This window comes from Triticum aestivum, chromosome 1B, assembly GCF_018294505.1.
Source record: "Triticum aestivum cultivar Chinese Spring chromosome 1B, IWGSC CS RefSeq v2.1, whole genome shotgun sequence".
Taxonomy (NCBI): Eukaryota; Viridiplantae; Streptophyta; class Magnoliopsida; order Poales; family Poaceae; genus Triticum; species Triticum aestivum.
The window spans coordinates 198,085,004-198,105,887 of NC_057795.1; the positions used below are offsets into that span (position 1 = coordinate 198,085,004).

A 20,884-nucleotide genomic window follows, 5' to 3' on the forward strand; every position below is an offset into this window, starting at 1 on the left:
ATGCAATCTATTGTTGAAAGACCAACTTGTCCGCAAAATACCTTGCAAACTGCGGCACGTTGAGGTACATCCTTGTATTTTCTTGTTGATTTTCTGATGCAAGAAGCGCAGGAGCCCTGTCAGTTGCTAACTGATGTATATAATAATCATCGGTTGTCGTTTTTATTCAGCTAGGAGGTCTGTGCGAGTTAGAGGTTATATGAGACAAGGGCTTGGTCCTATTAAATGGAAAGGCCATAATTATTAGTCCAAGTGATATTGAAGTTACGTTTGAGAATTTTCCCTACTACCTTAGGTGATGTTTTGACTTAATGTTCCTTTGATTTTCTTGACGTCTTATGCTGTTTTTTAGCTTCTTCATATGCTTGACTTAATGTTCTGTCACGTATTTATACCTTTATATATTTATTGATGTCCATTTATGCAGCGAGAATACGAAGGATGTGCTCTTATCATGTTCATTCCTACATTTGGAAAATAAGGGATTCATTTAGCAGTTCTCGGAAGTTTCTTCAATAAACCAGCGAATTTATCATCTGGTCCATCAAGTAAATTATTTTTTGTCATTGCATATTGTCTCCGTTGAATGAAATTTATGTCCTTGAGCCATGTCAGATTACATGCTTTTTGTGAACACCATTACTTATAAGTATCCATCTCATTATGTATCAGGTTCTGAGATTTATTAGGAAACATTGATGAAGGCACTTGCCAAACATTTTGGTGCTATACTACTTGTTGATTTGTTGCTATTGCCGGACATACTGAGAACTTCATGAATACCTTAAATAGTGATATTTCTGTGTTGATTTTGTTTGAAACAAAATTGTATGTGGCTGTCCATGCACACACGGTATTCAATTTTTTATATAGTGTAGAAGTGGTGTGGAAGTTAAAGCATCTGTGACTGCATGTGGATATATTTTGTCAACCCATGTAACATTGCCTTTAAACATGATTTAGGATTTTCATTATGTGCAACTCTGCCCAGATTGAGTACCAAGTTGTTTGTTTCGTGCCTAGGTGAGGTCATTATGGCGGTACTTGATGCTCTAATGTTCATCTGTGTTATGGAGTTGGTTCTTTTGAAGTTAAAAGTAGTTGTATGTTCGTACGATGCTCTTCTCAGGTTTTAAGCCTAGGTGAAGGCATAACATGTGGTAATGTATGTTCTTTTCGATCTGCCTGCGGCTGGTTTTTTACCTCTTCTAGGTTGTTTTGCGTATTGTGGTTTCCCTTCATTCCACATGGTCTATGAGTTGCGAGGATTTAGGGTCTAGGAACTGACAGGCTCTTGTTTCTGTTGCTGATTAGAGCTTTGGTTAAGGTGCGTTCTTTTTTAGTGTAGTCGGCATTCTGTTGTTGCTCCTGTGATAAATTGTTAGTTAGACTTGTGCTTAACTAGCGATTCTTACAGAGATGTACTTTCAGTGAGAAGAAAAGGCCATATTTTTTGATAGCAAGGATGACGATCTTGCAGCTTTCTGCACATAGTTTCATTCTTATCTTATATACTTTATTTGTAGCATATAAAACAGGAATATAGCTGTTCTATGTTAGAGTATGAATTAGAATCCAAATCAGCAATTGTAAAAATGAACAATAACTTCTATTTCGTCATATATGCAATGTCCCCAATTTTATTGTTTTTCCTTTTTGGTTCTATAGGATTGCAACCGGAGGAGCCGGAGAACACGACCCCTGTCCTATGTGCGGCCATATCCCCCATGGCTTCTACAAGGACCATATCCCCCATGGTTTTTAGGGGACTCTTTTGAAAGGCATGTGTGTACAGAACACATGTTTCATCGTCTTCTCTTTTTTTCATGAGTTGTTGAACAGATCTTATGAAGCTTGATTGATAGTGTTTCAACTCAGATGAAGTGTTCTGGATGATCAGTTTTGCAGATCCTGGAGATCATTATACCTTCTGTACAATGCACCGTTCGGGAGTGTTGCATGCCTTTGTATTGTGTTCCTGAACCTTGCTAAGTTTGTCCATGTCCAAGTCTTCTGTTCTAAGAACTCTTTTCTTGCATCCACAATAACCATACATATTTACATTTCCATTTTCGAATTGTGAACTGTAGCTGACTAAAACTTTGGTATAAAATAAAGCCCTTGTTGGTAAATGGGGCATGTTATTAGCAATGTTTGCCTGTTCAGGTCTTCCAAGACCAAAATCATCAGAAATCCAGAACATACAACACTTTTTTTTGAACATAGGTTACCCTGATACAAGTCTTCGTTCAATTTTCTTATACGGAGGGGTTGGAATAGTTACCATACATGCTTTCTCAAAACATATGTATCTTGATAAAGCGATCGATCAGGGCGCATTAGAGGCAGAAGAAGAGAAAAATGTTTGGGGCGTCTGTGGCGTTGAACATTCAGTGCTTATGTAAAAACTCTAGAAATGTGTTTGAATCGCAAAAAAAGAGTTCGTAGTTCTTATTCATACTTGAAACACGCGAGGCTTTGCAAATTAAACCATGTTTTTTTTCAGGGCGCATATGGATTTAGCAGACCACAACTAAACCGACTGTATATACATGGCCTATCCTTAGTAAATGAAACTATTTTCATCGCAAACATGGCTTTAGTTGAAGGTTCTTGCAGCATGAAACTATTTTCATCGACAACATGTCTTCAGCAGGTCTCTGCGCCATTTGGTGCAACGGGTCAACTAGTTTCTATTAAAATAGGAGATCATTGTTATCACGGCTTATGTGATATGGGTGCTAGTGCTAGTGCTAGTGCGATACCTTATGATCTTTATAAAGAAATTATGCACGATATTGCACCTGTTGAATTAGAAGACATTGATTTTACTATTAAGCTTGCTAATATGGATACCATCAAACCTATTGGGATTGTTAGAGATGTTGAAGTTTTGTGTGGGAAGGTTAAATACCCTGCTGATTTTCTTGTTCTTGCTTCCTCACAAGATGATTTTTGTCCCATTATTTTTGGTAGACCCTTCTTGAATACATCTAGTGCTAAGATTAATTGTGAAAGGAATATTGTCACTGTTGGCATAGATGGTATGTCTCATGAGTTTAATTTTGCCAAGTTTAGTAGACAACCTCGTGAAAGGGAACCATCTAGTAAGGATGAAATTATTGGTCTTGCTTCCATTGTTGTTCCTCCAAATGATCCGTTAGAACAATATATGCTAGACCATGAAAACGATATGTTTATGAAGGAAAGGGAAGAAATAGATGAAGTGTTCCTTAAATAGGAACCTATGCTGAAACATAACCTTCCCATTGAAATTCTTGGGGATCCCCCTCCACCCAAGGGTGATCTCGTGTTTGAACTCAAACCCTTACCTGATAATCTTAAGTATGCTTATCTTGATGAAAAAGAAATACATCCTATTATTATTAGTGCTAACCTTTCAGAGAAAGAAGAAGAAAGATTATTGAAAACTCTGAAGAAGCACAGAGCTGCTATTAGATATACTCTGGATGATCTTAAGGGCATTAGTCCCACATTATGTCAACACAAAATTTCAGTGGAGAAAGATGTCAAACCAGTTAGAGATCCTCAAAGACGATTAAATCCCAAGATGAAGGAAGTGGTAAGAAAGGAAATTCTAAAGCTCCTTGAGGCATGTATTATTTATCCCGCTGCTAATAGTGAATGGGTAAGCCCTGTCCATTGTGTCCCTAAAAAGGGAGGTATTACCGTTGTTCCTAATGATAAAGATGAATTGACCCCGCAAAGAATTATTACAGGTTATAGGATGGTAATTGATTTTCGTAAGTTAAATAAAGCTACTAAGAAAGATCATTACCCTTTACCTTTTATTGTTCAAATGCTTGAAAGGCTATCCAAACACACTCATTTCTGCTCTCTAGATGGTTATTCTGGCTTCTCTCAGATACCCGTGTCAGCGAAGGATCAATCTAAAACTACTTTTACTTGCCCTTTTGGTACTTTTGCTTATAGACGTATGCCTTTTGGTTTATGTAATGCACCTACTACCTTTCAAAGATGCATGATGGCTATATTTTCTGATTTTTGTGAAAAGATTTGTGAGGTATTTATGGATGACTTCTCCGTCTATGGATCCTCTTTTGATGATTGTTTGAGCAACCTTGATCGAGTTTTGCAGAGATGCGAAGACACTAGTCTCATCCTGAATTGGGAAAAGTGTCACTTTATGGTTAATGAAGGCATTGTCTTGGGGCACAAGATCTCCGAGAGAGGTATTGAAGTTGATAAAGCCAAAGTTGATGCTATTGAAAAGATGCCATGTCCCAAGGACATAAAAGTTATAAGAAGTTTCCTTGGTCACGCCCGCTTTTATAGGAGGTTAATTAAGGACTTTTCTAAAATCTCTAGGCCTCTGACTTATTTATTGCAAAAATATATTCCTTTTGTCTTTGATGATGATTGTGTAGAAGCATTTGAAACACTAAAGAAAGCTTTGATCACTACACCTATTGTTCAGCCACCTGATTGGAATTTACCTTTTGAAATTATGTGCGATGCTAGTGATTATGTTGTAAGTGTTGTTTTAGGGCAAAGAGTTGATAAGAAATTGAATGTTATCCAGTATGCTAGTAAGACTCTTGATACTGCCCAGAGAAATTATGCTACTACTGAAAAATAGTTCTTAGCAGTTGTGTTTGCATGTGATAAGTTTAGACCTTATATTGTTGATTCTAAAGTTACTATTCACACTGATCATACTGTTATTAAATATCTTATGGAAAAGAAAGATGCTAAGCCTAGATTCATTAGATGGGTTCTCTTGCTCCAAGAATTTGACTTGCATATTATTGATAGAAAGGGAGCTGAGAATCCCGTTGCAGACAACTTGTCTAGGTTAGAGAATGTTCTTGATGACCCACTGCCTATTAATGGTAGCTTTCCTGATGAACAATTAGCGGTCGTCAATGCTTCTCGTACTGCTCCTTGGTATGCTGACTATGCTAATTACATTGTTGCTAAATATATACCGCCTAGTTTCACATACCAGCAAAAGAAAAAGTTCTTTTATGATTTAAGACATTACTTCTGGGATGATCCACACCTTTATAAGGAAGGAGTAAATGGTGTTATTAGATGTTGTGTGCCTGAGCATGAACAGGAACAGATCCTACATAAGTGTCACTCTGAATCCTATGGAGGACACCACGCTGGAGATAGAACTGCACACAAGGTACTACAATCTGGTTTTTATTGGCCTACTCTCTTTAAAGATGCTCGTAAGTTTGTCTTATCTTGTGATGAATGTCAAAGAATAGGTAACATTAGTAGACGTCAAGAAATGCCTATGAATTATTCTCTTGTTATTGAACCGTTTGATGTTTGGGGCTTTGATTATATGGGACCTTTTCCTGCCTCCAATGGTTATACACATATTTTAGTTGTTGTTGATTACGTTACTAAGTGGGTAGAAGCTATTCCAACTAGTAGTGCTGATCATAACACTTCTATTAAAATGCTTAAAGAAGTTATTTTTCCGAGGTTTAGAGTCCCTAGATATCTTATGACTGATGGTGGTTCACATTTTATTCATGGTGCTTTCCGTAAGATGCTTGCTAAGTATGATGTCAATCATAGAATAGCGTCTCCTTATCACCCGCAGTCTAGTGCTCAAGTAGATTTGAGCAATAAAGAGCTCAAATTAATTTTGCAAAAGACTGTGAATAGATCTAGAAAGAATTGGTCCAAAAAACTTGATGATGCATTATGGGCCTATAGAATTGCATACAAAAATCCTATGGGTATGTCTCCTTATAAGATGGTTTAAGGAAAAGCATGCCATTTACCTCTTGAACTTGAACATAAGGCATATTGGGCTATTAAGGAGCTCAATTATGACTTCAAACTTGCTGGTGAGAAAAGGTTATTTGATATTAGCTCACTTGATGAATGGAGAAGCCAAGCTTATGAGAATGCCAAGCTTTTCAAAGAAAAAGTCAAACGCTGGCATGATAAGAGGATACAAAAGCGTGAGTTTAACGTAGGAGATTATGTGTTATTGTTCAACTCTCGTTTAAGATTTTTTGCAGGAAAACTTCTCTCAAAATGGGAAGGTCCCTACGTTATCGAGGAGGTCTATCGTTCAGGTGCTATAAAAATCAACAACTTCGAAGGCACAAACCCGAGGGTGGTAAATGGTCAAAGAATTAAACATTATATTTCAGGTAATCCTATCAATGCTAAAACTAATATTATTGAAATCGTAACCCCTGAGGAATACATAAGCGACACTTTCCAGAATGTTCCAGACTCCGAAAAGGTATAGGTATGTGGTACGGTAAGTAAACCGACTCCAAAACAACTCCAATGCCAAATTTTATAAGTTTTGGAATATTTAAGAATTTTAGGAAGAAAGAAGTAGTTCGAAAGGGACACGAGGCTCCCACGAGATAGGAGGGTGCGCCCCCCCTGTAGGGTGCACCCCATGTCTCGTGGGCACCTCGTGTGCCTCCCGGACTCCGTTTTCTGGTATGTTACGTATTTTGGTCGGTAAAAATTCATTATATATACTCCCGAAGGTTTTGACCAATGTATCACGCAAATATCCTCTGTTTTTATTTCGAGCTATTTCTGTTTCAGATCTAGAGCATCATGTCGTCTCCAAGCGCTCCCAAGGACAAGTTTTTCGAGAGGGTTATCAACCCCTATCTCGCGGAGGTGCTGCATCATCCTCAAACCATTGAGATGAGTGAGGGGGTGCTGCACATCCACGATGTGGAGGGACCAAGGCGTACTGGGAGCATGGAGACAAAGCTCGAAGCCGTGGAGCAAGAAGTTTGCAAGTGTCAAGGGATGGTGGAGCATGGACTCAATGCCAACCAGATGATGATCACGGAGTTCACCAACAACCACAAGTTGGATGCCAAAGTCATTGGGGAGACCATCTTCAAGCTTCAAGAGAAAATCGAGCACCTCCAAGCCTTGATTTATGACCTGCAAAACCAGAAATGTGAGTATGAATTTAGATTCAAAAGGATGAGTTTGGCTGCAGATTTAAGGATCCCGGAGACTCGATCATCCTTCTATGATGGAGAGCCTATGCCTTGGAAGACGGACGGCAAGCCTACATCATTAACAACTCCTACTTCACCACCCCCGAGGAAATAATCACATGGGTATGGGCACTCCCCTTGGCAACTGCCAAGCTTGGGGGAGGTGCCCCGGTATCGTATCACCATCACACTCCTATCTTTACCGCTTTATTTAGTTTGATCCTTTTAGTAGCTTCTTGATCTAGTAGATTGAAGTTTTGATATTAAGTACTTTTGAGTTTTGCTTTGTGATCTCTTTTTGTAATCGAGTTCGTGTGCTATCTATAATAAAGATTAGTGTTGAGTCAAGGGCTTTGCTATGATTGCTATGATCTTGAGAAAGTAGAAAGAATAAAAGAGTTCATATTGATCTCATGGATAGTGATAACTTCACACATAGAAAGTATGAGGCATAAAAATTATTGAGAGTTGATGAACGTAGCCTTGGTCATCGTTGCAATTAATAGGAGGTAATAAGGAAAGAGGGGTTCACATATAAATATATTATCTTGGACATCTTTTATGATTGTGAAGCACTCATTAAGTATGACATGCTAAAAGAGTTGATGTTGGACAAGGAAGACAACGTAATGGTTTATGTTTTCCGACATCTCAGTTAAAGTATATTGTCATTGACCTGCCAAACATGTTGAGCTTGCCTTTCCCCCTCATGCTAGCCAAATTCCTTGCACCAAGTAGAGATACTACTTGTGCTTCCAAATATCCTTAAACCCAGTTTTGCCATGAGAGTCCACCATACATACCTATGGATTGAGTAAGATCCTTCAAGTAAGTTGTCATCGGTGCAAGCAATAAAAATTTCTCTCTAAATATGTATGACTTATTAGTGCGGAGAAAATAAGCATTGTACGAACTTGTTGTGGAAGTAATAAAAGCGACAGACTGCATAATAAAGGTCCACATACAAGGGGCAATATAAAGTGACGTTCTTTTGCATTAAGATTTTATACATCAACCCTAAACGCGCATGACAACCTCTGCTTCCCTCTGCGAAGGGCCTATCTTTTACTTTATGTTTTTACTTTATGCTTGAGTCAAGGTGATCCTCACCTTTCCCCTTTTTCATTTTATCCTTTGGCAAGCTCCTCGTGTTTGAAAGATCATGATATATATATCCAATTGGATGTAAGTTGGCATAGGCTATTATTGTTGACATCACCTAAAGGTGAATACGTTGGGAGGCAACACAATAAGCCCCTATCTTTCTTAGTGTCCGGCTGAAACTCTATAACCACAAGTATTGCGTGAGTGTTAACAATTGTAGGACACTAAGAGATAGTTGAGTATGTGAGCTTGCTGAAAAGCTCTATTATTGACTCTTTCTGATGTTACGATAAATTGCAATTGCTTCAATGACTGAGATTACAGTTTGTTAGTTCTCAATGAAGTTTTTGAACCATACTTAACATTGTGAATTGCATATTACTTGAGCATAGGAAATCATATGACAAAAATCTATATATGTTGCTGTTATTAGAAAGATCATGATGCCCTCATGTCTGTATTTTATTTTTATCGACACCTCTATCTCTAAACATGTGGACATATTTTTCGATTTCGGCTTCCGCTTGAGGACAAGCGAGGTCTAAGCTTGGGGGAGTTGATACATCCATTTTTTATCATGCTTTTATATCAATATTTATTGCATTACGGGTTGTTATTATACATTATATCTCAATACTTATGGATATTCTCTCTTATTTTACAAGGTTTACCATGAAGAGGGGGAATGCCGGCAGCTGGAATTCTGGCTGGAAAAGGAGCAAATGTTGGAAACCTATTCTGCACAACTCCAAAAGTCCTGAAACTCCACGAAACAACTTTTTGGATTTAAGAAGAATTTATGAGCGAAAGAAATAGGCCAGGGGGCCCACACTCTATCCAGGAGACAGGGGGGCGCCCCCCCTATAGGGCGCGACCCCCTATCTCCTAGGCCCCCTGGTGGGCCTCCGGCGTCCATCTTCTACTATATCATCACTTTTACCCTAGAAAAAATCGGGGGCAAGCTTACGGGACAAAACTCCGCCGCCACGGGGCGGAACCTTGGCGGAATCAATCTAGGGCTCTGGCGGAACTGTTCTGCCGGGGACTCTTCCCTCCGGGAGGGGGAAATCATCACCAATGTCATCACCAATGATCCTCTCATCGGGAGGGGGTCAATCTCCATCAACATCTTCACCAGCACCATCTCCTCTCAAAACCCTAGTTCATCTCTTGTATCGAATCTTGTATCAAAACCACAAATTGGTACCTGTGGGTTGCTAGTAGTGTTGATTACTCCTTGTAGTTGATGCTAATTGGTTTACTTGGTGGAAGATCATATGTTCAGATCCTTTATGCATATTCTTACTCCTCTGATTATGAACATGAATATGCTTTGTGAGTAGTTACGTTTGTTTCTGAGGACATGGGTGAAGTCTTGCTATTAGTCGTCATGTGAATTTGGTATTCGTTCGATATTTTGATGAGATGTATGTTGTCTTTTCCTCTAGTGGTGTTATGTGAACGTCGACTACATGACACTTCACCATTATTTGGGCCTAGTGGAAGGCATGGGGAAGTAATAAGTAGATGATGTGTTGCTAGAGTGACGGAAGCTTAAACCCTAGTTTATGCGTTGCTTCGTTAGGGGTTGATATGGACCCATATGTTTAATGTTGTGGTTAGGTTTACCTTAATACTCCTTTTTGTAGTTGCGGATGCTTGCAATAGGGGTTAATCATAAGCGGGATGCTTGTCCAAGTTAGGGTAGTACCAAAGTACCGGTCCACCCACATATCAAATTATCAAAGTACCGACCGCGAATCTTATGAACGTGATGAAAACTAGCTTGACGATAATTCCCAATGTGTCCTCGGGAGCTCCTTCTTCATTATTAGAATTTGTCCAGGCTTATGCTTTGCTACATAAAGGATTGGGCCACCTTGCTGCACTTTATTTACTTTATTTACTTTTTGCTCGTTACTATTTATCTTATCACAAAACTATCTATTACCTACAATTTAAGTGCTTGCAGAGAAAACCTTACTGAAAACCGCTTATCATTTCCTTCTGCTCCTCGTTGGGTTCGACACTCTTACTTATCGAAAGGACTACGATAGATCCCCTACACTTTTGGGTCATCACCTCCCTGTCATGTTGGGACAGCACGACAACTACCGCACCGAGCTCATCAACTTTGATGTGGCCCACATCCACCTGCCATACAATGCCATCCTCGGGTATCCAGCCCTGGCCAAGTTCATGGCGGTGACCCACCACGGCTACAACGTCCTCAAGATGCCAGGAAGCGGCGGAATTGTCATGGTCCCCTTTTAAGAGAGAGATGCGGTGTGCTCCCTCAAGTGCGCCTTCCAAGCTGCATCAATCAAGGACCCGGACAACTCAGGCAAGAACCCTCCTGAGGCAATCCCCAAAAAGAAGAAGCAACCGCTCCACACAAGGCCTCAGGAGGTTGGCATCTCAGGTGGTGCCGCGTCAGGATCAGCGCCCGTGCATGGTGCGCCTCCTTCCATCGCATAGGAAGGCGCGCCCGGCGCCCTCCTCGGGCAAGGCTCGGGGGCTCTCTTCTAGAGGGCCTTAGACCTTGCCAACATCACGAGGGAGGCGGTCGAGCACCACTTGGAGGCGTGCTTCACGGCAGGTTTCCCTCAGGAAGGCACGGGGCGTGGAAAGCCAACGTTCGGGAGTTCATCGCCAAGACCACTCAGGAGCTTCAGGAAGCGAGAGCCATGCGCGGTGGCCGCCGCTTGCCTGGCATGGCCCCCCATCCAGGCGAGGATGGTGGGCTGCGCGTCTGCATGGACGTCCCAGGGCTCAACCGAGCCGCATTTCACGAGCGCCTCTGGCCTTCGCACGTAGGATGCTGCGAGGGTCCATCGCACACCTACGTATGCATGCCTTTCGGCCTGCCGAATGCGGCTGCCACCTACTAGCGTCACCTGCGGAGCATTCTGGTGGCTTAGGAGGCCAGGCATCATGAGGTCCTAGCGGAGATGGAGACAGTCCTCAAGGAGACACCTGGACACCCAGAGCCTCCCGAGGCTCACAGCCCCGGCGGCTCGTGAGGGTCGCGCTCTTCACCACGCATCTCCAAGCTGCTCCAACACCCCCATCTACAATGGAACCAGGTGACATCTTCCAAGTTCATTTCAGCTGGGAGCGCCCTCAGGGCTGCATCATTCCCATGCCGCGTGGGTCTGTCCCTGCGGCATGTATCTTTTTCTTATGTCTTTAGCTTACCTTGCTGGGGGCGCCCCTCGGGCTACATCATCCCCGAGTCGCTCGGGTCTGACCCAGTGGCATGTATCCATTCTGTGTTTACCTAAGCTGATTTGCCTTTCATGCCTAATCTGTCTGTGATTATCACCTGCCACCTACCACGAGTCTGCCCCGCTCTCATGCAATTCGCTTGCGTGTTAAATGGGGGGCTCCTGAGCATCGCGACTCAGGAGCTCTTACTGGCTCTCCAGCCCTCACCCCTGGTGTCGGGGATATACCCCGCAGCTTAAACCGGCCGGAAGTTTAACCCGGCCGGACTTGGCGGTTTATCTGAAGACCCCGCTGGCACTTGGCGATTCACCGGGCGACCCGTTTGGACCTGGCGGTTCACGACTCATTGGTAATCCGGCAGGCGGGTGCGAGGAGCGACAAGACCTGGTGGCCCAACAGGCGGTTCATGAAGGCCGGTTCATACTATGGTGGGCCGGTTTAAGAGGAAAGGCATAAGGAATATTTGTCTTACAAGGAGTTAAGACCTGGACTTGTATCCCGTTTGTATTAGAGATAGACTAGTCTTAATCCTAATAGGACTCCACATGTAACCCGCCCCTTCAACATATATAAGGAGGGGCAGGGCTCCCCAAAGAGGGAGAAGCTACAAGCAAGAAGAAACAATCTTAGGGCTAGACACAAAGAGGAGAGCCGGTTTACAGCGACTCCCTCATGATGATAATGAGACCTAGCCTCAAACAGCATGTAGGGTTTTTACCGGATGATGTTTCCCGGGGCCCGAAGCTGTCTAAATCCTTGTCTTGTGTTGCGTCTCTCGATTCCGCTCAACCCCTCTCAAGCTACCACATAGATGCGTTGGCCTCGCGACTAAGTCCTGACACCAAGGACATCTGACGTGTTAATTCCACGACAGTTGGCGCCCACCGTGGGGCCTGCGCACGGTGGTGATGAGTTCTTGAAGGGATTTCCTTCAGGGATCGAGAAGTTCGCATGGAAGAAAAGCCGGAACGGAACAATCGCGTTGGATAACCCGGCATGACAACCCTGGACACAGCGGACAAGTCAAAGGAAATTAGAGTTTCGTTTATGTGTGCATCTGCTATTCATATGATCCGTCCAAATTCAGAATCAGCCAAGTTCGACGGAAGGTTTTTCACCGAAATCATCACAGATATTTGCCGCAGATTCAGTGGCCGGGTCTGGCTGCTACTGATCTTGACTGTTTGACTCACGTATCCGTGTAGTTGCAGTCCATGTATGTTTCAATTTCCCGAGAAATTCCAAACCGGTGGCTGGAGGCGGACCAAAGACGATCTGCTATGCTACTTGCATATACTTGGAAAAAAAGGGAGATCATTGTGGTGGAGAAAGCAACTAGGATCGGTCTACCACAACGGACAGCCCCGAGTATTACTCCGTTGCTACTGTTTGCATAAAGGGTCCACCAAATACCAGAGTATTATCCACGTAAAGACTCAGATTTTGGAAAGGAATAATCTATACAGCAAGGTCCAAATTCGTTTTTTAATCGCTGCTTTTATCAAACCAGCAACTAGCACTACTCACGTGAAGCCCTTTCCAACAAGCGGGACCGGCTGCTATTTTATTCGACGACCGGCCGCGATACAGGCAAGAGCTCAGTACATCGGTCAAATCTACTGGAGATGGAATACTATACAAGAAGATTTTTCCGCCAGAGTCCACCACGGGTGGCGTTTGAGAGCCAGCTTGACCCGCCGGTCTCCAACACGGACAAAGCGATCCTCCTTACTAGCGGAGTTTTCTACAAAGGCAGAGTGGGTCATGGGCCGCCCAAGTTTGAAAAAAAAAGAGGTTAAGAGAAGGCTGCGACCCGGAAACGGAGAGACGTGACCACGGAGTTGTTGTCATTGGAACCAAGTACTGTTACTCTCCGCCCATATGGAAATCAAAAGAAAGGAAAAGGAAAGTTAAGAGAAGGATACGTGAGGCAAAGGCCATATCAGATCAGATAGAGGCTAATCAGTGTCCACGTAAAGATCATTTGTCGTTCACAAACATCAGGTGATATTCATCCAAATTTATCTTATTAACGCTTATTATTTTTTGTCAAAGAGCAATTACTTTGCCCTGTAATATTTTTATACAGACAACAAATTTATGCCATTATACCGTGGATATGAAGCGCGTGCCAGTATAATTTTGCACTGGTGTACCTCCGGGCCATGCTGCTCGACAGATACATGTGCAAATCGCCGCCCCCGCTGTTCGGTTTACATCTGTCCGCGTCTACGGCCGGGTCGCCTGTCCGCGTCGGCTTACAATGCCACGGTCGACTCGTCTGTTGTCCGGGCGAATCAGGTGTTATCCCCTATATATTTTATCGGCACATACTTTGTTTGAGAACAATTACTCTGGTATGTGGTATTTTTTCGCAGGGCCATTATTCATTTCAAAGGTGTTGCAAAGGGGCATGCGCTGATATTTTTGTACTACCGCGTTCGTGCCGTGCTGCTTGACGGATACATGCGCAAGTCGTTGCCCCTGCTACATCAACACACGCGAATAACTCCCGTCAGAGCCGGTTTATAATGCGGAGACAACTTACTCGTCCGCGCCGATCTACATTGCCGCGGCCGGTTCATCTGCCTTGCTGCCGCGGCTGACTCGGCCATGATTGATTTCAACCTTACCGCAGTGATCATCAACTCTGCGACGGATTAATTCCGGCTCAACACATCAGGTGAAATCCATCCAGTATATTTTATATTATATTGCTTTGTTTAAAAGAGCAATTACTCTGGCTTGCAAGTTCTCCAGTGCAGGATAAGTTATGTCACTGAGATGTTGAATGACTCATACCAGTTTATATCACGGTCAAATATGGAGAGTCTCAAGCCAACTCCTCGAGTAGTCTTAAAACTCGGGGGCTACAGTGACATGACTTGGGAACTCCGGGTTATGGGAGGGGATGATAACCCGGTTCCGGAGGACACTACCATACTGATGAAAATTCCGGTTTAAAATCCGGTTCAAGAGACATCTTTCTCCCGCAAAGCTTTGAAGCTCTCAAAACCGGTTCAACATCCGGATCAAGGTAAATTTGTCTCCCACAAAGCTTTGAAGCTCTCAATATCCGGTTCAAGATCCCAGTTCAAGAAGAATTTATCTCTTGCAAAAAAGTTAAAAATTACCGAAGAGGACCTGCTGCCATGATGCGCGGTTCAAACATGGGTATCCTGCCTTATTGGCCTAACATATTATTGATCACATGGGGACTTCTGCTTCATAAAGCGGGGTCTCTGTTCTTTTTTACATCATGCGTGGTTACATGGAGTGGTTCTGTTTTAAAGCGGCCTCCGGTTTACCCCTTGAAATTTGCTTTTCAAAAAAGCTTTGTGATATCACTTGGGGCCTTGGTCGTGTCCGAACCAATGCAACACCTCTTGATAGGCGAAAGCCACCAGATCACTTGGGGACATGGTCAAGTCTGAACCAGTCACGCCTCTTGATCGGCCTAAGGCCATAGAGTCACTTGGGGGCTTGGTCGAACCCGAACCATTGCCACGCCACTTGATCGGCATAATGCCACGGTTTCAGTTGGGGACCTGGCTGACTTGAACCATTGTCACTCCTATTGGGGGCTTGGTCCTGTCCGACCATGGTAACACCATCTGATCAGCTCAGTAAAGCATGTTTTTGCAAACGGTTTTTATCATTGCCTTTGCTTCCATATCTTTTCATAACTGTTATTTGATTTTTGTTGCGGTTTTTAAACCGACATTGTTAATCCGGAGACTATCTGCCCGGTTTGATTTTATCTTACCATCTTATTATGGAGTAAACCGGTGTTCATTAACTCGGCTTGACTTTAAGTTACAAATTGTCAGTACATGATCAAATCATAATCCGGAGACTATCCACCTGGTCTGGTTTGACTACGAGTCGCCAGTATTATATATGGTTAAGCCGGTGTTTATCACAACCCGGTACGGTTTATCATCAACCGGCACAGTACAAAAGGAGTTATCATTACTCAAGATTGGGGTTATCACTCTTACTACAAAAAGTTGGTAAAACCAGCAATATGATTCAATATCACAGGTATGATATATTTCAAATTTGATTATTCTTGACCCGTCCGGCGGTAAACCGCTAGGACACTTTAAACTTGTTGTATACAGAAACAGGTTGAATAAAGCATGATTATAAATCACTGACGTTTATTAAACCGGCCTGGCTTTCGACTATGTGTCGCCAGTATGATGATAAATTATCCGGTGTTTGTTAAACCGGCCTGGCTTTAAGACGATAAGTCGCCAATATATGATGAAAAATTATCCGGTGTTTATTAAACCGGTCTGTCTTTGGACTATACGTCGCCAGTATATATTTGGATTGCGCCATTGGAATCATGCGCTTATAAATGATTGGGTTATATTATTCAAATAGCCAAACTTGGCTGAATTTTCATTATGATATTGGATGTATTTTTCATACTGGATTATATTATTTTGAATAGCCAACATGGCTGGGTTTCCATTATGGTTATCAATAACCAGTATTATGATTAAGGTTTTCAAAGTCGCTTTAGCGCAATGGCTATCATATTATCAATGGATATAATTTATTCTACAATTGAAGGAATGTCCCCAGTTGCTGCAGGCTTACAACCCGGCACTTGGGGGCTACATTATTAAAGTTGAGATTACATCAAATATGCAAGTCTCATGTCGCTGCAAGCATGCACCATGACACTTGGGGGCTAATGCAAAGTAATTTTCTGCTCATATTATTGAAGACCCGACTCATCACATTATAAGGAGTCGGCCCTTGGGGGCTACCAATTGCTCCTGTCAACAGTTGAAGGTACAAAAGCTTTTTATTCATTATATTGAAGGGTCCACTGCTCAGTTGGTAAAGCACAAGGCTCTTAACCTTGTGGACGTGGATTCAAGTTCCATGATGGGGGCTACACATCATTCCTCAAATCTACATGATTATACCTACAAAGTCCCTGCTCATTATTGCATAATGACCTGGCCCTTGGGGGCTACACTGGTTGAAGTTTTTATGAGTATAAGACAATTACAAGTCCCAGGTTGCTGCAAGCATGACAACCCGGCACTTGGGGGCTACATAGTATGGAGTATTCAGTTTTTACTAGTCACTGGGATGAACAACATGGATTTCTTTAAAAGTGGCAGTATTTATATTGAAGCAAAGTCTTAAGCCACCACTTTGTTCTGCTTAAAGACCTGGGTGCTACAGGTATTATATTATTATCGAAGAAATATTTTCAAATTCTCTGATTGAGCAAACTAGGTTGAACCGGCGTCACCAATCATTATGACCCTGTGGCTGCAACCCGACAGTCTTTGGCAATGATAAAACTGGCAAGTTCTACATCTTCAAACCGGTTGAATACCAGATGAGTATTTCAAGACCAATATTTCTTAAACCGGCGCTTTGGAAGCCGACTCAAGTGGATTATTCTTCACAATATTTTTTCTATAAGAAGCCAACATCAGCAATTTGGGTATGAAGCTGGTTATTGACCCGGATTTTCTAGAAGGAGGAAATGACAAAGGACTTAGGAACGATCAGGTGCTGGTCTACAAGAATTCTTAACCCGGAGCACAATTTGCCAAATTTGTTCTGGTGTTTATTTTGCAACATAAGTTTACCATGGATAAATCCAAGCTAAACTTGGGAGCTAATGTCGGGGATATACCCCGCGGCATAAACCGGACGGAAGTTTAACCCGGCCGGACTTGGCGGTTTATCTGAAGACCCCGCTAGCACTTGGCGATTCACTGGGCGACCCGTTTGGACCTGGCGGTTCACGACTCATTGGTAATCCGGCAGGCGGGTGCGAGGAGCAACAAGACCTGGTGGCCCAACAGGCGGTTCATGAAGGCCGGTTCATACTATGGTGGGCCGGTTTAAGAGGAAAGGCATAAGGAATATTTGTCTTACAAGGAGTTAAGACCTGGACTTGTATCCGGTTTGTATTAGAGATAGACTAGTCTTAATCCTAATAGGACTCCACATGTAACCCGCCCCTTCAACATATATAAGGAGGGGCAGGGCTCCCCAAAGAGGGAGAAGCTACAAGCAAGAAGAAACAATCTTAGGGCTAGACACAAAGAGGAGAGCCGGTTTACGGCGACTCCCTCGTGATGATAATGAGACCTAGCCTCAAACAGCATGTAGGGTTTTTACCGGATGATGTTTCCCGGGGCCCGAAGCTGTCTAAATCCTTGTCTTGTGTTGCGTCTCTCGATTCCGCTCAACCCCTCTCAAGCTACCACATAGATGTGTTGGCCTCGCGACTAAGTCCTGACACCAAGGACATCTGACGTGTTAATTCCACGACACCTGGCCTTGACCACGGCATCATGACCTGGCATACCATCAGCGGCTGAGCTCGCTCGGGGGCCGGGACCTAAGGACGTAGAGCACCTATACCTAACCATCTCGCAGGAACACACAGCCGTCCAAGGCTCAAGACCAGGCGCAACCCGCCTTGAGGTAGGGCCTCATGAGTCCTGCACTGGCTCACTGCCCAGATACACCTCGTCTAGCCCTGTCGTGGAAGCAACATGTCATGGCGGGGTTGTACACGCCCCGGGGGCTCCTCCCGGAGGGGGCCCCTCCCACGCACCAGTGGAAGCACCATGCTCCGCGTTGGCTGATGACACTACCGAGGAGCGGCTATGCCCGTACACATACGGAAGCGCTATGCTCCGTGCTGGTGATAAACAACCGAGGGCGGCCCCACGGCTGTATCAACCTCAGGGAGCCCCCGAGCTTAGTGTCTGGCCCCATCGCAACACCTCCCCTTGAGAGCGTCGCGCGAGGGGGCTGGGCACGGGGGATGCGCCAGGGTCACGCCCGAGCGTACACCACCCAGCCAGGCCCTTCGGACCTGGTCGTCGCGCGCCCCTCCCCGAGAGGAGCCAAGGTATGAAGAACATTTGAACGTCAAGGGGGACTCGTGAGCATCGCCACTAAGGAGCCTAACTTGTCACGTAGCCCCTCACTCCTTGGCCCCGTCATGGTCATCCAGTCGGGGCCAACGGCGGTTGAGGTGTGTGCGGGGCCGGGCTCTGCCAACGTAAAACATAAAGCAAATAGGAAGGAAACCGCAAAATCTCGAAGCAAATCCCGGAGAAAATATTACAAACCATAATTGTCTTCATAATACCAAACCCAAGTTCAAACGCCTCCACGAGGCATGGTGCATGTTTCAGGAATTAAGCAAGAAATAAGCCGTTACCCTTGGACATCGCCGTCGCCCGCCAGAGACTCCACCCCCGTGGTGGCGCCACTCAGGGCCACAGGATCAGCAGCACCGCCTGCCGTGGGCGCAGGAGCGAAGGCGCAAAACATCCATAGCAAGGCTTCCACCTGGCTCTTCACAACTTCAGCAGCAGCGGTGAAGCGCTCGCTGTCCATAGGCTCTAGTAGCTCGTCAATATTGGCGTCAGGGTCACGAAGGTGGAGGTGGCTGAAGATGCACATCAGCGCCACGGAAGAAAGGACGCGAGCTTCTACCTCTGTCGGATTTCGGGTTCCGGCAGACCCTTGAGGTTCGAACTCTGGTTTGCGCACGAAGATCTTTCCCCTACCAACTCACGTCTTGAAGCCTCGCAAGGAATCTAGGCTAGAAAGAAGAACACACAAGGGACACGAGGTTTATACTGGTTCAGGCCACCATCGTGGTGTAATACCCTACTCCAATGTGTGGTGTGGTGGATTGCCTCAGGGGCTGATGATGAACAATACAAAGGGAGAACAGCCTCGCCAGGGGTTGTTCTTGAGCTGGTGCGATGAACTGCTTGGGTGAGTTCAGTCGCCTCTCTCTAGTCTATGCGCAATCTGGATCCCATCCCCCTTCTACTGCGGTGGCTAGTCCTATTTATAGAGGGAGGCCCTAGGCCTCTTCCCAAATAATGAGCGGGAAGGGCACCAACAATTGGCCATTTTGAAGGGGAACATCTAGTACACTTATCCTGACTAAAGTTAGTCTTTGACTGCCAAAGACTCTGGCGGTGACGCCGTCCTGGGCTCCACGATGACTCCCATCCTGCTGTTCTGTTGGTCTTGGTCTTGGTGCACCAAAACGGTAACCTTTGCCAGATGCCTTGGCATGTGCTTGCCCCCCTTGCACCAAAGGGGAAACAAGGACACTGCGCAGCCCGGCGCCCGCCTGGCGCCCGCCTGGTCTCGATCGTCATGGCTTGCGTCATGGGCTCCTCGCGAGGTGCCCTGCCTTGATCTCTCCGCCTCCTCACGAGCCTGCCTGATGAGGCTGCTCCTGAGGAAGCTTCCTGTCGTCCGCCCCGCGAGGCTTGGCCCCTCGCGAAGGTCTTGAGCTTGAGCTGATGAAGCTGGGCTACATTGGGCCCCCACTTGAGCCACGCCGCAGGCCGCAGGCGGGCAAGTCTGGGGACCCCTGTTCCCAGAACGCCGACACTAGCCCCCGGGCCCAAGGCGCGCCCGGACTTGGCTTAGCAGAGAAGCGAAGGGGCAAGTGCGAAGCGCCACGGGCCCCATCAGCCTGCGGCCTCGGGCACCACGTGGCGACTTATTGGACGTCGGCGTCTCTGCTTTCCCATGACACCTCGGCAACCGCATGACTTGACAAGTCCCTGTATGCAAAATGGGTCATGATTACCTGCGATCATGGTGGCCGACGGTTGGCCTTCTCCGGCTATAAGTACGGAACGGCGCGAGCCCTTACAGTCCATTCCTTCCTGCTACTCCTTTTCTTCTTCTTCCTCGCCCTTGCTCCTCCTTACGCCAATGGCGCCTATCCGCCGGTTTTCTGCAAAAGAGAAGGGAAAGGCCCCCCGAGAGGGTCCCGACCCGCTTCCGCCGAAGAAGCGGCCAGTCCTCTGCCGACGAGATGAGGGTACTCGGCAGGAGGCATCGAGGCCCTAGTACGAGCGCCCGCCGCCTGGGTTTCCGCTGCCCTTGTACACCCGAATCGAGGGCCCTGGAGAAGAAGGCGTCGAGTGACACCGACGGTGCCGCCACCAACGCCGGCGAGTTACGGCGGTGCGTGTCGTCCCCCTTGGAGTCCATGCCGAGGGCTCCTCTCGCGAGCTTGTGCTTCACGCCGCCATGCCTCCTCGATCTTGGATTCGCCTTCCTCCCTCCTTCGCCTTCGAGATTCCGCCGAGGGGGCCTCGGGAACTCTGGCTGCAGCACGCCGACTGCAACACCCCTGCGACCGAGGCGGAGGTCGAGGTTGTTGCCCCGGGCAAGGTCTTCCTAACCCGCGGCTGGGGCGAGATCACCCGGGTCTGCCGGACAGGGGGCTCCCTCGTAATCCATCTCGAATACGATGGCGCCTCCTTGATGTTCTTCAAGGTCTTCGACGCGGAAGGACGCCGGCTGGAATGCTGCCCCACGGGAGGCGGCCGGGGCATCGGAGTGGCAAGGACCAGGCCCGCCAATCGCTTCCCCAGCAGCTCCTCAGGCAGCAGCGAAGGAGCTGGAGGATCTAGTGACTCCGCCGAGCTACACGTGACTCCGGAGACGAGCGACGACAGCTACGAGCCTCCGAGCTCGCGTCGCGCCCGAAGCAGGGTGGCTGCATCAGGCCGTCG

At 45.6% G+C, this 20,884-nt stretch overlaps 1 long non-coding RNA gene across 1 annotated transcript; it reads left to right on the forward strand.

Annotated features, from left to right (window-relative positions):
• Nucleotides 1-555: 555 nt before the first annotated feature.
• On the forward strand, nt 556-2,022 carry LOC123089409 (uncharacterized). Its single transcript, XR_006442283.1, has 2 exons — nt 556-1,327; nt 1,669-2,022. It is a non-coding gene; the product is annotated as an uncharacterized lncRNA (long non-coding RNA).
• Nucleotides 2,023-20,884: the final 18,862 nt, after the last annotated feature.